Below are 16489 nucleotides of genomic sequence, written 5' to 3'. Positions count from 1 at the left end.
AATCTAAACTTCCCCTGGCACAACTTGAGGCCATTTCCTCTTGTCCTGTCACTTGTTACTTTGGAGAAGAGAGTGACCTTCACCTGGCTCCAACCTCCTTTCGGGGAGTTGTAGAGAGTGATAAGGTCCCCCCTGAAAGAGACCTTGATTCTCTTACAGCTGAAACTGAGATACATTTTTATCCTCTTCCATTTTGGTGTTGACAAAAGGGCAAAAAGGCAAAGGAAGTTCTTTTAGTCTCCTCTCCTGTGTTAGGTTCAGAGGTCAACATTTAGTATTTAGCCATCGTGAAGCAAATAACTTTCTAATTTTTTTTTTAAGTGCTGGATACATCTTGGTTCTCTGCAATTGTTTTTTTTTTTATCTGGAGAAATTGAGAGATAACCTGAGCAGGTATACAGAACTCAGTGCTGCATGTGTGGAAGGTGAGAAGTCAACAACTTAAAAGATGTTTCCTTTCCACACCTGCCTCTCATTTACATGGCAATTGAGGAAAAGCACGACTAAATGAAAATAAGTATACTGTTTCTAATTTTTGTTCTTTCTGGAACAGGCAGGCAGGAAATAGCTGGCATCTTTGTCACACAGATTGAGGAAAAAACAGCTGGTTTGTAGCACGTTATTTGAAATGTCCAAGGACACTGGTCTGGTTGCCTTTTAAATGAGCAAATAGAAGGTGACTGTATTTAGGGGCATTGTTGCAGTAATGTTTTTGTTATTGGGGGTTTTGGATTGGTTTGATGGGACACGTGGCTGAATGTTCCAATCTCAAAGTCCCTGTTCTTCCTACCAAAAAAATCTTTGGAAGGCTGATGTGAAATACTTGTATCTGAGATCCAGGAGAAGGTGTTCACATCTACAGTTGTTTTACTCAAGCATATTTGTAATGGAAAGCAGGTAACTTTGGGGTACTCGAGGGTGAGAATGTGGCTGGTTCTTCAGAGTGGGAACCTGTGGAGCTGCAACCATTTTCAGCCACTGAAATCCCTGTGCTGCCACCTCCTTCCCTGCCCGAGGGCAGGACGTGCTGTGCAGGGAAAGCTGCTGGCAGAGAGGCAACAGGGGAGGCAATTTGGAAAAGGCTTAAATTAAACTCAATCAGGCACAGCAGCCCTGAGCTGAAGGGCCAGATTCTGTGCTTGGGTACATGCACTGAGCTGCTATTTCCGTCTGGAGCACTGGAGAAAACAATGTTGGCATCGGACATGTGAGCAAAAAGCCTCCTTTTTGTCCCTTCTTTTTTCCCCTATCTTTTATATCCACTGCTTTTTTTTTTTCTTTTTGTAGACTTTTCCATTGAATTTAAAATCTCAAGACTTAAACCTTATGTAGACATAATTACGTCTCTTCCTATTTACTTAATCTTGCTCCTTGTTATCTGTACAATATTAGCGATGACACTTTTTCCTGAGCAAGGTTGTAAGTGACATATTTTCATGAAAGAAGGGAAAAAAGGATGAATATTTTGAATAGAATAACTTGACTTATTTCAATAAAAGTAGGCAGGTGGTGTGTTTAATATGTTAACCCCCCGTTCTATGAGTTTGTTTTACAGCCCTTCTGTCTTGAGATGGTAAAAGGCTGGAAGGGAATTAAGGAGACCAAAGAAAGTCCCTTGACATTTTTATGTGCTGAAGTAACAGGCAGGCAATTTTGCTTTATACAATGCTGTCTTCCTGGGTAGAACAATTAGTGTTAATGTGGTAATGATAATTGTTTCTGTAAATTATTCTTAATTAACTATTTATGTAATAAGACACTTAAGGATCTGTATTTAACAATTTTGAGGGTTTTTTTCCCCAGCTAATTGGTTTCCCTATATATTTCTTTCCTGAGCTAGTGACTGTTTTCTGTTCATTATTAACTGTGTGACATTAAGGCTTGAAATTTGGTACAGATGATCCTTAATTAACACAAAATGGTACATAAATGATCTAGAAACAGGTGGGTTCCTTCCTTTAGCTGTGTTGTAATTGCGAATTGCTGGTTTTTCAGTGAAGTGATAAGACTGTAATACAGATCTCAGCTTGTGGGGCCACCGTTCCTACCTGGTATCATCTCCCCACAGTTTCAGTAGGTGACAATATGTTCCCCTCTGCCTCTCAGATGTTAAACTTTACTCTGTGCCAGATGTGGAAGTGCCTCTTTGGGAGTCTTCTGTATTCAACTGGCACAGCAGAGTCAAAAACAGAAAGGGGAAAAAACTTTAAAGCAAAAGCTGCTGGGCAGTTTATGGTGGGATTCATAAAGCAGGGGAGAGAGTAACAACCAGATCATCTCCTGCCTCATCTGATGTTGTCTAATATGTTTTGAAGGGGTATTGAAACAAGGTAAGGGAGAGGGAAGAGCCTGCTATGCCATGTGCTCTTTAATTAGCTCCCGTTGTTCTGGTTTGGACTTTTTTCATCTTGAAAATGTCACCTGCTGCCCTGCTTTTTCCTCATTGTTTTTTAACTTGCCTGTGTGTGAAGCATATACCAATATTTTATGTACGTAATTGGTCTAGGTTTCTGTGTACTGCCTAATATAAAGTGCACATTCTCCTTTTTACTGTGGTTTATGTTTATTGCACTCACTACATTGCTTTATGTGCACACTGTGCTTATTGAATGTGTGGTGCAGGCAGAGGGATGTTATATTCCATTCTTAGCATCGTTAGTGCTGTTTTCCTCACTGATTTTCATCAAACTATAGTTTAATTTAATTCACTTCATTATTTTGCAAAGCAGCTCTTATCTGTTGAATTTCCTTTCTGTTGCTTTTAAAACTGCCACTGTGTCAAAACAGTGAGAACCTAAGTGAGCTTTATTTTTCTTTTTTTGACGTGTTCTGAGCATCCTAGGATTGCCGTAATACAGCCTATCAATTAGAGCCAAATACTGATAGCTTTACAAGTTAATTAGCACCTCGGTTCATCAGCACTCACACTCAAATTAATACTGGAGTAAGCATTTAAGAATCTCATCTTCCATTTGCATTTAGTGAAGGTGATTTTGCAATATGTTAATTTGTATTGTGTGCAGTGTCTATTTATTCTCAGTGCTCTTATTTTTTGACCTATTCAAACTTGGGTTCTAAAACCTTACAGGAATTGGCTTGTTTCAGTTTGTGTAAAGAATATAGAAAATTCAGTCAATTGCTAGGATTTATTTTGATTAACCAACACTGACTCATGTTTTTCTCTACTCATGCATTTGGAAGGTAGGTGCTTCTCTGGCTGTTTTGGGTTCTTTTAAAGTATATGCTCTTAGGGCTCTTGATGTAAATATCAATAACTACATGACTAAAGTAGGAAAATAACTTTAGCCTAATCAAACTTTAATTGTCTGGATTAGTAAGACCTACAGTAATTAATATTCTTTGCAGAAGTAATAAGCTTTTCATACTCAATCCATTGTGTTCTAAATTTTTCACTACATAGGCTTTTCTTTCAAAGTCTGAAAGAAGTGATGTGAAGAAATATTTACACTGGTGGTGAGCTCTGGTGTATATGAGAATATATAATTGGAACTTCAGAGGCTTGATATTTTGGGAAGAGGACGGATAATTACTATTTATTGTTGTCTCCTCAGCTGCAGCATATCAAGAAAAAGTAGCTAATTTATTCTTTCTTTAGAGGTGGTTACTGGGGGAACATTTCACCAAAAGGAGTATGTGCTGGTGCAGAACACTTTATCCAGGTGCTCTGGGAGGGCAGGAAGCCAGATGCTCTGCAGTGGTCCTTCTGCTGGCTCAGAGAAGGAAAGTCCTTTGGGGCTCAAGTCTAATTTTACATCCCTGCTGTGGTGCTCAGGGCTGAATGCAGTGGAAATGCATCAGTACTGCCCTGCAGGCTAAATATCCCTAATCTAAGCAATCAGTTATCCCAAATACCAACGTAAGGATTTGGAGTATATTAAAAGAGGAAGTCAGGACCGTGTCTCTTGAGAACACTCCCTGTGTGTGTTTTGGTTTTTTAGGAGTATTCTTTTTGGGTTTTAGTGTATGTACTGCACCACTGTGTCTTCCTTTGGTTTTGTTGGGAGCAGAAGTAGATGAGATCTGTGTTTAGCCTATTTACAGTAAGCATGGGAGGTAGGATAGATTGGCTGCCTGCTGGAATAGAGACTTTTATCAAAATTTATTGAAGAGGATACAGGTAAATGTTTCTTTCTTTTAGTGAAGGTTGATTAAATTACAATCAGAAAGATGCCCCTGCTCCCTTAGGCACATCAAAACCTTGTTATCATCTCTAATTCATCCAGCCTTTCAAGAGAGGATTTTATTAGCCCTTCCTTATCCCCAAATAATTACTCTAGACAAAGAGCTATTTGTAGAGAACATTTTGGCTACAGAAAAGGGGTTCACAAGATGTCACGGGCCCTAATAAATTCTGTGGTGCTCTGTGACATGGATTTGCCTGATTGTCCAACTGGGTCATGCTGGAAGAATGGTACCTCAGTCAGCAGAGGTGCCTCCTCCTTGGGGTGATGGGGTTGAAATTTTATTCTCAGTGGTTCAGCCTTGTGAAAAGGAGCAAGAATGTTTTGAACAGACTGGTCCAAGGGAGAGGAGACTTCTTGTTGATGATTGACACCTCTGCCCTTTTATAAAATATCTTCGTAATTACGTGAGGTAAGAAGCTCAACAGGAGCATTAATTCTTTAAGGTTTCCACTTTTTTCATTTTTTCATTTCAGCTGCCTCTAAAAAATGGTTTCTAGTTTCTGAGTTTTCTGTATTTCATAAATCAGCAAAATTTTATGACAGTGACAGTAAAACAAAAAGCAAACAATCAAACCTTGACTATTTTATATACTTTGATGTTGTTTATTTACTTGCTAATACAATGCTCCCTAATACCCAGACTGTCTGCTCACATCTATTCCAGTTTTAAAGGAAAATGCTTTTCCTACTGCAAACAGAGAAGTTAATAATAGCTGGCTTCTTCTACAAAACACACTACCAGCAATGAGGAAGGTCTGCATTTTTTTAAATTTCTTTCCCCCTCAAATAGGGAAACTTAAATTACTTAAGGGACTACTTAGCTTCCACTGGTGCAATTAGATTAATGTAGGAGGAATTTTGATTTATTTCCAGAAATGAATATATGTTTCTAGGTCAGTAACTCTATTTAGAACAAAAGATCTTAAGTTTTTTTTCAAAAACAAATCCAAATGTAGGGTTGGGTATGCTGCTCTCCATATGAATTTCAGTTTAATCTTCATTTTATATTGTTTCCCTTTTACTGAGAAGTCTAAAAGTGTTAAAGTTCAGAAGTAATATATGAATTGGGAAAGAGGGGAAGGGGTAATAAAATGATGAAGTCAGTAATATGAGCTAGGAAGGAGGGAGACAGAGGGGCGGGGATGTTCACTAGTAGTAAAATATGATCCAGAGCAGTGGAACTGAAAGTAACAGTGAAGCATTGAAAGGCAGGATGATATTTAATAACTGGACAACAAAGCAGCAGATACAATTCTATGTTGATAACATAAAACAATCCACATAGAGGAAAAATAGTAATACAAGACTCCCCTTCAATGAATCAGTGGCCCCTTATATGCAACTTGGCAGAATAGATTGTATTTTACCAATTGAAACAAAATTAAATGTGCAGTATGTTGCAGTGTGTGTGACTGATTTGGTATTGTATCTGTTGACAAACTTTATAACAAAATTGTTAAAACTTGACCTTTGGAGAAATGAAAAATCAAAGAATTAGTTGAACCTCCCTTTGAATATTCAGGATGCCATGTGAGACTGAAAATTAACTCGTGTTTTTTGGGGAAAAATATCCTCTAGCAAACTGTTAAATGTGAATTTTAAGGAAGTTATATGTATCTACGATAGTTAAAAATAATCTTCTTACACATTAGATTTTCAGTATAATATAGTTCCTCCTTGATAGCTAAGCTGCCCAGGGGAATGTATGGTAAGTGTTGGCTTAAAAACAGCCTCACCCCCTAAAGATGCCCCAAAGTTTCCTCATCCCCCAAGAATCCCTTGCCTAGTCCTTGAACACCAAACTGGGATCCTGTCTGTGGCCCACCTGTGGAATCTGCTGCCATTCACCACCACTTTTGGCTGCAGTTGCCAAGATTTATGACTATGGTAATTACCCAACAGTATCTGAATTTACAGCCTGATAGTTAATTATTTTTTGTATGCCGTGTGCTGTAGATCACATGTAAACAGATGTTGGAAAGCAAAATAATCCTCCATGGTAGAATTGAGTGTGTTCTGAGGACTCCTCTCTGTTTGCATCTCAGGAGTAGGATGCTCTACTCTCATGTTTCAGCTTCTTGGAGGGTTTTAAAACATGACCTATTGTGTATAAACATGGTTTATCCCCATTGCCAATAATGCTTATGCAGTTGTAGTCTGAATACTAATCCTGAAATATAGTTTAGGCTCTTTTTGTATTCATGATAGATTTTATGCACCTTTTTGTTGCTGGTGATGTCAGCAGAATCTCTCTACTGAATTATGGATTAGTTATTTAATCAAGGTCTGTGAATTATTATACAAGTTCCTTCTTTCAGTTTTCTCCTGAAAAACTAACTAAAAATTTTTGGTTTGCAATGGAATTGCGTGAACACCTGATACATAAATTTCAGTTGTACATCCTGCATCTCTGTCTAACAACATGCAAATGCAGAACAGGAGGTGCATGTCCAGCAGGCCTTGCTACTGGAAGCCAAAGAGATTTTCTACATCAGTAAGAAAGAAATACAAAATTGAGAATAATTTCTACCAACTCTGATGCATGTTTTTTAGTTGATCCTTCAGATGTTGTTTTTGAAACATCTGTTTGTCCTGGTGTTTCTTTTCTCATCATCTTGAATCACAGTTGAGCTGGTGCTGCAAGACCAGCTTGGGACCACCAGACTTGCTAGTTTAGCAATTACATCTGTTTTTATTCCAAATTATGGTTTTGTCCAGCTGTCTTTTAAAATCATTTCTGTGAGTTGCTAAGATACATGTCTAAAAGTGGAAACTGTTTACACGGTCTCAATATGAAAAATCTTTGTATTTCACTTATTTCTTGCCAAGGCTTCATTACAAGGCACTGATGAAGTTTACCAAGCTCTCAAAATTGTCGTACAATCCTGTTTCTTTGTTTGTTGTAATCAGAGAAATACATGGCTGATTAAATGAATCCTGTTTTGTCTACTATTATTACCTCCTTTGCTGAGCTTTCCATTGCAGCATTATTCAGATGGATGTTTAGTCAGCTCAATCCTGACCAAGGCCAGTCCTGCTGTACAAGGAGGTTCTAACGTAAGTCAGGCTGAAACATCTCCCTTTTGTACAAGCACACGTGTGTCTGCACTGTCTACTTTACAAATGCTTAATATTTAATGTGGTGAAAAGGAGACGTCATAGAATCACAGAACGGTTTGGGTTGGAAGGAACCTTTAAGACCATCTTGTTCCAACCCCTGCCATAGGCAGGGACACTTTCCACTAGACCGGGTTGCTCCAAGCCCCATCTAACCTGGCCTTGAACACTTCCAGGGATGGGGCAGCCACAGCTTCTCTGGGCAACCTGTGCCAGGGCCTCACCACCCTCACAGGGAAGAATTTCTTCCTAATATCTAATTTAACCCTACCCTTTGGCAGTCAAGGAGCCATTCCTCCCTGTCCTGCCACTCCATGCCCTGTCAAAAGTCCCACTCCAGCTCTCTTGGAGCCCCTTTAGGTACCAGAATGTGCAATAAGGTCTTCAAAGAGTCTTCTCCAGGCTCAACACGCCCAGCTCTTCCAGCCTGTCTCCAGAGCAGAAGGGGTCCAGCCCTCAGAGCATCCTCATGGCCTCCTCTGGACTTGCTCCAGCAGCTCCACATCCTTCTTATGTTGAGGGCCCCAGAGTTGGAAATCAGAACATTTGAAACAAAATCAAACCCACACATTTTTTTAAGGAAAGTAACAGAGTTGTAGGTAATGAACTGTGTAAGTGAAAGATGGGCAGCACAGACTACCAAAAGGCAGTTTCAGAATTTGCCTAAGTTCTGCATAATTTTTAAATTGCCACTTGCCGAAATATGATCTCAAGGATCAAGTCTTCCTCATCTTGCAATATCTGCTGCAGCTTGCCTTGTCTTATACTCTTTGGTTTTCTAAAATATGAAAGGCTTTGGATATAACAGTAGTTTTTAAACTATAAAGTATATACAGTAGAAGTGTATTTCAACATGTAAACTAATATTTTGGTCTGTTGGTTCAGACTCACTGTTGGTGCTTTAAATATTGAATAGTTTTTGGTTTGGGGGTATCATGTAGGAGGGTGAGTGAAGAAAGAATTGGCATTTAAATCTTGAAAGAGTTTTTCTTAAATGGTAGTTCTGAGATTTGTCGTATTAGCCACTGTTGTGATTCTTTCAAACCAACCCAATAGGCAGTTAAATAAATGCCACGGACATAATCAACAAATCAGATTATACTGAATGCCCGCAGTCTCCACCAGAAAGGTCTAAGGGAAAACAATTACAGATGAAACAAAACATAGCATTTAAATCCCTGTATGAGAAGCAGCCAGACAAAGGGAACACAGATTGTGGTTTAATTACCCCGGTAGAAGAACATTTAGAAAATTAATATTAGTACACTGGCAATTGAAAGCATTTAAAAGTGTTAATGCCCCCCTTTTCTTTTCTTTGATTAAAAAGGTCACTGACAGAACATAGCTGTGTGCATACGTGGTACCTCGAGCAAACATGGGAGTGATGGTTGTGATGTCTCTTGCAGGTGTCGGAGGACTGAGGGCTGAACAGTGATAAACAACTTCTTAAAAGGGTGCCCAGAAACATGATTTTGTACTTAAAAGCTTATAAAAGTAGCTGTATGAATAATGACTTCAGAGTTTCAGCATCCTAATGATTTTTTCAGGTGCAGCCTTTCTAGCTTGAGTGTATCAAGGTGACCTGAAGGTTTGGTAGTATGCAAAAATGAAAGACCATCAGAAGGTTCTAAGTCTGGTGTGTCTCCATTGTTCAGGGAAAACTTCTTAACTGATGTAAAGTAAAGCCACTCCTTCAATTCTGTCCTGAAAGTAAAGAATCTTACAGGTCACAAACACACATAAGCTGTTAAATGTGATCAAGGAGGAGAACTTGCATGCAGCTTCTTTGTCTTTTGCATCTCACCGTGGGCATACAGTGTCCCTTCATTTTGATTTGCCAGTGTGGTGCTAGAATGGCATAAAAGAAAACAAAGTAAAGCAAGAATTAAACTCATCAATTTTTGCCTTAGGAATGATAATGCCATACATTTTCAGTTACAACTCCTGGCAGTATATTAGAAGATGAAGTATAGGCTTAGGCAGCACTTACTTGGGGAGAAAAAAGATTTTACTTCTGCCAAGGTTTTTAGGATATTTAATAGGGATACGGTGGGTAAAAAGTGGAATCCATCATTTGTGTGCTGATAAAAGCAAGGATTGGTAAAAGCAAGAAGAAATCCATAGGTAATCTGAATGCTGCAGCAAGGTGAGTGGAATGAAGAAAATGGTGATCCTGAAGACCTTTGCTTGCAATAACACTGAAAACTTAGGAGTTGTAAGTTCTTGTCTTTATGTGATCAAGTAGTCAGAGCTGGCCTTGGCTGGATAATGAAGTTGTTCCCAGAGAAAGGGTGGGTGCCCCATCCCGGGAAGTGTTTAAGGCCGTGTTGAATGGGGCTTGGAGCAATCTGGTCTAGTGAAAGGTGTCCCTGCCCAGGTAGATTCCATGATTCTGTGAACTTTTCCATCTCCCTGGTATTGCAGGAGAGTTGCCTGCAGCTTGGAGTCATTCCTCATCTGTCCATGGAAGGGGTTAGATCTTTTGGAGCATGTGGATGACAGTCATTGTATACCCACCCCCCTTTCCTCTGGGTAATCTTCTAATTTTGATGGAGAGACTTTTGTGCATGGTTTCTTGGGTCTTGGTGTTGATCTAAGCTTACAGCTTGGTCTTTCCTCAGTACATCCATCCATAGTGTCTCTCTCTTCTATTGAGCTGTGTATTTTCCCCTGACTGGTGAAGTGAAAAATTCATAATATAGATAAGACTTGACTGAAATTTGCCCAAAGGTTGAAGTGTTAATGCAGGGAAGAGTGGGCATGAGAAGGGAGGGTGGGGGATTCCATTGCTTTGCACATTCCCACATAACACCCAGAGAGTGTGGGGCTGTGTTACTCTTGTTTCCCTGATAAACCAGGCTAAAAATAATGGCAAATAGGAAATGAAAACAATTCTGTTACTACATAGTACATTGTAAGGAAAAAACATTATCCACGTCTCCGGATTAGCAGAGTGTTTGAAGCTGCGATAACCCAGTTGTTAGCAACCATAATTTAGATGGTTTTTTTTACATAAATATGACTTATTTGAAGTATGTTGAATTAGAAAACTCATGAATAAATATTTTGACATAATCAGAATTATATGGCTAGAAATTGACCTACTTTGCATGACAGATGCTCGAGAATCCCCCAGCTAATAGCAGACTAACCTGGCATAGCAATGCCCGATCTTATAACATACTAAGCTGCATACAGACATTAAATTATTAGATTGTTGGGTTTTCTTCACGGAAATTAGACACAGTCAATTTTGTTTGTAAATGAATAAGTTATAGGCAAGATATTGAGAAGGCATTGGGGTGCAGTCCAAAGAAGGACTTGTGCATCATTTGATCAGTGTTTTCAGCATGTTCTCCAAAAATCTATTAGAAGTAGAAATAGCCAGAAAAGCTTGGTGGTACCAGAAGCCAAATAATGAGAGTATTATACCCTGTAGACAGACCTTCCCCTTTTCAGAAGATAAGCACAACTGCAAATGGAATAATAGTGTTTTAAAAATCTGGTAATATTGTGATAATAGAATCTATTTTTTCCCCTGTGGCTGCTCTTTATACCTGTGTTGATTTCAGCAGACTGATTTTATCTTCATGTCCTTAAAGTTAATATAAAAACGATTTAGTATAGGTTAAGTTAACAAAGAACTCTGACCTTAGAAAAAGACTCTTCTCACTTTAAGTTTATATGGATTTTTTTTTTAATCATCTACCATTATTATTTTAACAAACACAGGTGATGAAACATTTTAGGTGCACATTGCACAGAATAAAGTTTTCAAGCTTCATAAATTTTTGTTGTTCAGTTCTAGCACAAGTAATAATAGTGCTTTTATTTGTGAAGTACCATTGCTTTTTATTTTTATTGGGTGAAAAGTACCTTTGTCATGGTTCAGCTTCAATGAAGAAAACCCTCCTTTTATGTAACCAATGCGATGAAAAAATAATATCATATTCAATTTTAGTAGCCCCTTTATTCGCTTCCCAGTTGTTTTCTGTGTTTTCGAAGAATCTCTAGATGAAATCAACTTTGTTCACAGTTTTTTTCTCAAGGTCTTCAGAGTGATATTTTGGTCTCTTGTAATGAACTCTTGTTACCACAAAGGTAGTAAAAACACATGTATAATCTTGGCAAATAGTATGTTCTCTTTCAAGCCTTAAGCAAGGCCAGGCCAAAGCACTGCTCCTACCCTCTATCTTGATTTGCTTCAGCTGCTTAAAACTTCCTAGAACTGGGTTAAACTGTCTCTGTAGCACCCATATTTCTTCCAAAAAGGATACAGTTCAGTCATCCTTGCAGTGCACAGCTGCCAGACATAGCCTTGGGGGCTGTAAGCAGAGACACCTTCGGTACTGCTCAGTTGGGGATGGAGCTCCTCCTTTCAGGGAATGAAGGAATCCTTTTAAAATAAGTCATGTTTGGAGGACACTGATTTGCAGCTGAACAATTTGGATTCTTTGGAAGCTTCACCAAAGAGCAAGAGACGGAGGTGATGGCTGAGTTAGTTACAGTCACTGTTTTAGGAGCTTCTCTCTGTCTTGCAGAGTTTGGAAGGAGGGTTGTTAGGGATTCCTTTCTGGTTGCACTATACCTTCCTGCCATTCTTTAGGTAAACAGCTCTGAAATACTGGACTGGTCTGCAGGTGGCTCAGCAAATGTGTTAAAATTTGTAAAAATCTTGGCACTTGACTGAGCACTCAGCTCTGGTGTTTTGTCGTGCTTCTCCTCACATGCCAACAGGCTCTTTGGATTCAAGCAGTTTTGGTGGGCACTTGGGTCCTTGTGCCTTTAACTCAACCCATGTCTTGAAAAAGTGACCCAGCTTTTCCCAGTTGAGTAATACCCTTTCCTCTTACTTGAAGCAGAGTTGGCTGGTGGCTTTTATCAGTTCGTTTTTGTTGTATTTTACTACTTTTCTTACAATATTCTGTTTCATACTTAGTTTCCTGAGTACCAACCCAAACACTTCCTTGATGCCTGATCAGTTGTAGCTCCAGAAATAGAGGAGTTATCCTGATGTGCTGATCCTTTGTGGCTCTACACACACAAGGGATGCTCAAACCCCAATTTCCTACCTCTGGAATTTGTCCTGGCACAGGGGTGTTTCGCTTCTTATCAACGCTTTGCCCAAGGGTGAGTGCCAGCAGTAGTCTTTTCATTTCTGCCTCCTGCTGCCACTTTGACAATAGGAACGGCAGCAGGAGGCAAAAATGAAAGGACCAGATTGAAAGAAGCACTTTGCCACTGTTGTAATTTTGAAATTGATGGTGTTTTTTAGCCCAAAGTCTCAGGAAAAAAGCTGCTTTCCTCTTTGCCTCCTATTGTTTTTCCAACAGGGAGAGACATTCTCTGATGTTGCAGAGGCAGTGGGAGGCCAAAATGAAAATAATTTTCTTCCTGAAACATTGGATAACAAAATGTGAACAATTTCAGCAGGGAAATAGTGGTTTGTTTTTTTTGTTGACTGCCATGTGGTGAACGCTGGTATTTCCATTTGTGGAAAAAAAAATAGCAGCTGCTTTTCTTATTGAGTTAATGTGATCTCAGGATAATTTCTAAAAACCTATTTACTGGGCGTCTTTAACAAGTCATTTTTATTCTTTTCATTTTTCTGAATGAGAATAGGCATTGTAAGTTGGGTACATAATTCCCTCCTGAAACCACATGCTGCCCATAATGTCATGGCCTTGGAGCCAGCGTTTTAAACCAGAAACTTAAAGGTCTGCATGTTCCAGAGCTGCATTTTATACCAATATCATCAGAATGTCTAATAAATCCAGACATAATTGTCAGTGCTGCTAATTCCACAGAAAGAAAGGTGCAGGGTGGTTCTGCAGCTGCAATGTCACATTGGTGACATCGTTGCTGTGACAGAATAGCAAGTGATGTGGCTTTTCTGCTGGAGTCTTTGCTCAGTGGTGTCTTAAGTGTTTTTGGGATTAAATGAAATGGGAAGTGGGGTGGAGTGACCTTCAGAGGAGGTCAAATAGGAAACCTTTTATGCTTCAAGACTGTTCACAGAATCACTGAATATGCTGAGCTGGAAGGGACCCACAAGGATCATCGAGTCCAGCCCTTAGCCCTGCACAGGACCATCCTCAAGTGCTCAAACCATGTACCTGAGAGTATCATGTTCACCTTCTCTCCCCAGAAGACCAAATCCTATGATTTAGGTGAGACTTTATTTGCAGTGGTGAACGAAATCAGTCAAGGAACACAAGCATAACTGCAGTTTGCAGATGTTTACAGCCTGATGGGCTTTACTGCATCATTTTGTGGAGCACTGGCATGAGTCTCTAACAGAGTAAATTAAAGTCTTACATTGTCAAAGAGGATGGCTTGGAGGGGGAAGGTTCCCCTGGCACACATCCATGATTGCATCCAGTGTGGTGCACAGACCTATTTCTGTGCCTGCACCCAGCACTGATGCAGTGGGAGACCACACCAGTGACAGGAGAGGGTGAAGTGTAAATCAATGAATGGCTTGATCCTCCTGCTTTAGCTGTTACGGGCTATTGCTCTTTTCTTTGGGGACTTTAGTGTCTGTAATTAGTTATCTTGAATGGAAAGATTTTTTTCTCTTATTGAACATGTGAGAAATTTGGGAATGTTAATCAGCAGAGCATAACCTTTTCTTAACTTGCTCTTTTTATAGTCCTGGAGAATTAACATTTATCTTAGGGCAGCACAAGAATTTGGCATTTGTATGAAGTGAACTGATTCTCCACCCTTTCTCTTTCTTTATACATAACAAAAACTGAACTCTTTGATAGACTCATCAACAGAATATATTTGTGGGCTTTGAAGTGTAAATTGTGAATTTGTGTGTCTCAACATGACTTTGGGGCGCCGTGTGTGAGCACATGCATGTCTGTGTCCTGGATTAGTTACAGTCTAATTAAAATTGTTCCTGAAAACTGCATACTTCCAGGTATAGGTAGACACATAAAAGCAGCTTGATTTTTTTTTTCATGAGTTCTGAACTCTTACAGTTCTTGTAGGATTAAAGAGAAATCAAGGAAATTCAACAACTCTAGATCTTGCTGCATGTTCACATGCCAAAATAATTCTTTAGATGCTCATCTGTAAATGATCAGTTTTCCTAGTGTTGGCTAATTTTTCAGCTGCTTTAAGGTGCTTCTCAGTGCTATGGTGGAGCTTGGAAGGAAAGGCAATTCTAATTTACCTTCCTCTCCCCCAACAGGTTCAGGTTCATTTGGTTGAGAAATGACACAGTCTGGGGTAATTTAGCAGCCCCTTTGGACTGGCCTCTCCTTGCTGCTTTGGAAGTCCTTTACAGAGATTTCTGGCAGCTGATGCTGTCAACTGCTGCCCCATTGGGACTGTTTTGCTTGGCCATATTAGTACAGCTGTAACAGGTCCTTTGGTTTCCAAAATGGTTGGGCTTTTACCATGCCCCATCCAAATGCAGTGCACATATTAATGCAAATTAAGGATCATTGTAAAATCAATTGCCTTTTCTTCACTGATTTTGGCTCAGAAGCAGCCAATTTAATACTGACATCCAGGCAAGTGGGTAAGGAATGAACTGGCTGATGACCTTGGTTTCCCAAAGGCTTTATGTACTTGACATTTTGATGTCTGCTTGATTTTAACATTTACCCCAACTTTGAAATGTTAGGTGAACAAAGATTTCCAAACTATCTTCCGTCTTTCAAGAGCAAAATCCACAGTTATCTGTCTTCTCCCTTTCCCTCTAGTCCAGAAAACCTCATTTTAATTCTCTAACAGCATAAAATGGACTGCCAAGTTTTCCTTGTTTCACTTTTGGTCTTTCCCTGGGGCTTGCTGAACAAGGTTAGTACCCCAAAATGAAGTTTTATTGCAGGGTCTCATTTCACTTAAAATCAATGTAGAATTTAGAAGTTTAGCTGCTTCTGCACACAGCTTGTAAAAGGCCACTTACAAAATGGCTTTCAAAGATTTATGAAGACTTGCATGGTACAGAGGCTGAAAGGAAGTTTAATTACATTCAGCTCTTGGTCATTTCTGTGTCTGAAGATGTGCCCATGTACTGTCATCTCAAAAACCATCTAAGAAAATAAAATTGATCAGTGAGCCTTCTGGCTAAAAGGAAAATGAGTGCTTTGTCATCTGCCTGTGGAGCCTGTGTGCTCAATCACTGCCATCTCCCTGGTGCTCGCCCCTGACTCTCCATCACTGAGATTTGTCCAAAGTTTTAATCAAACATTATTTTATACTGAGACCTTCTCTGTAAATAATAGAACCCTTCTCTTGACATACTCACATGTACTTCACTGTTCTATAAGGAAATAATTTAATCTACTCCATGCAAACGTTTTGCTTTGGAGACAGTCAAATGTACATCTTGTTTTGTATTGGTTTGTGGAGAGTACTAAGATAAAAACTTGACAAGTTGCTGTCCCCTAATGAATGACATCTCTTCTTACAAAGCTCTGATTAAAAACAACAAATAATATGGGAGCATCTTATTTACTTACGGAGGAAACTTGGTTCTAAGAGTGGGTATGTGTAGGTGCCTTCAAGTACGGTAATTCACTGGCTTAATAATTCCAGAAGCCATAAATCTCTCTGTTGGAGGTTTTGTGAACAGCAGTGCTGAAAAATCGGGGAGTACTGCTGAGATGATAGTCTGAATGATGATTGAGTTTTCCTGGAGAGCCTTTATCTGTGCTTAAAATTGTAGGTAATGTTTTTAAATTAAACCATAATAGAAGTTCATTGAGCCTACAGAGTGGTTTGTGTGTCCCCTCTTTAAGTGGTTTATCATTTTCTGTAGAATTACTCTCGGTCTTTGCATCCAAGACAAATGTTTGCGTTGCTGTCAAAACAGGGCATTTTACCTTGTTCTGAGCTGAAGGATCCAGAGGACTGAAGCAGCAACAGGATGGGAGGAAGGTTCTCCCTCTAATTCCCTGTGCTGGGAGGCTCATGTGCTTCCTGATGGCCCTCCTGGGCAAGGGCAGCTCCTAGGAGGAGGTGGGGTTCTTGGAGAGGGAGGTTTAACAGAGAGTTTGCTGAGGTTTTATGCGCATGGCAATGTCACTTTGGCAGTATAGTAGATCCTGACAGTAGGGTTCGTGTGTTGACTCCACAGCACCGTCTGGAGCTGGATAAGGTACAAGCACTCCAGAACACATCTTGCAGACTTTTTAGGAGATTCCCTA

At 39.6% G+C, this 16489-nt stretch overlaps 1 protein-coding gene across 11 annotated transcripts in view; it reads left to right on the top strand.

Moving 5' to 3' along the window:
- The window catches only part of DAB1 (DAB adaptor protein 1), a 436638-nt gene that overhangs the window by 352827 nt on the left and 67322 nt on the right, over positions 1–16489 (top strand). The window lies entirely within an intron of this gene.

The sequence above is a fragment of the Pipra filicauda genome, unplaced genomic scaffold (genome assembly GCF_003945595.2).
Source record: "Pipra filicauda isolate LSUMZ 115617 unplaced genomic scaffold, ASM394559v2 scaffold19_size4547281_pilon, whole genome shotgun sequence".
Classification (NCBI taxonomy): domain Eukaryota; kingdom Metazoa; phylum Chordata; class Aves; order Passeriformes; family Pipridae; genus Pipra; species Pipra filicauda.
This window is presented reverse-complemented; position numbering and strand designations above follow the sequence as displayed.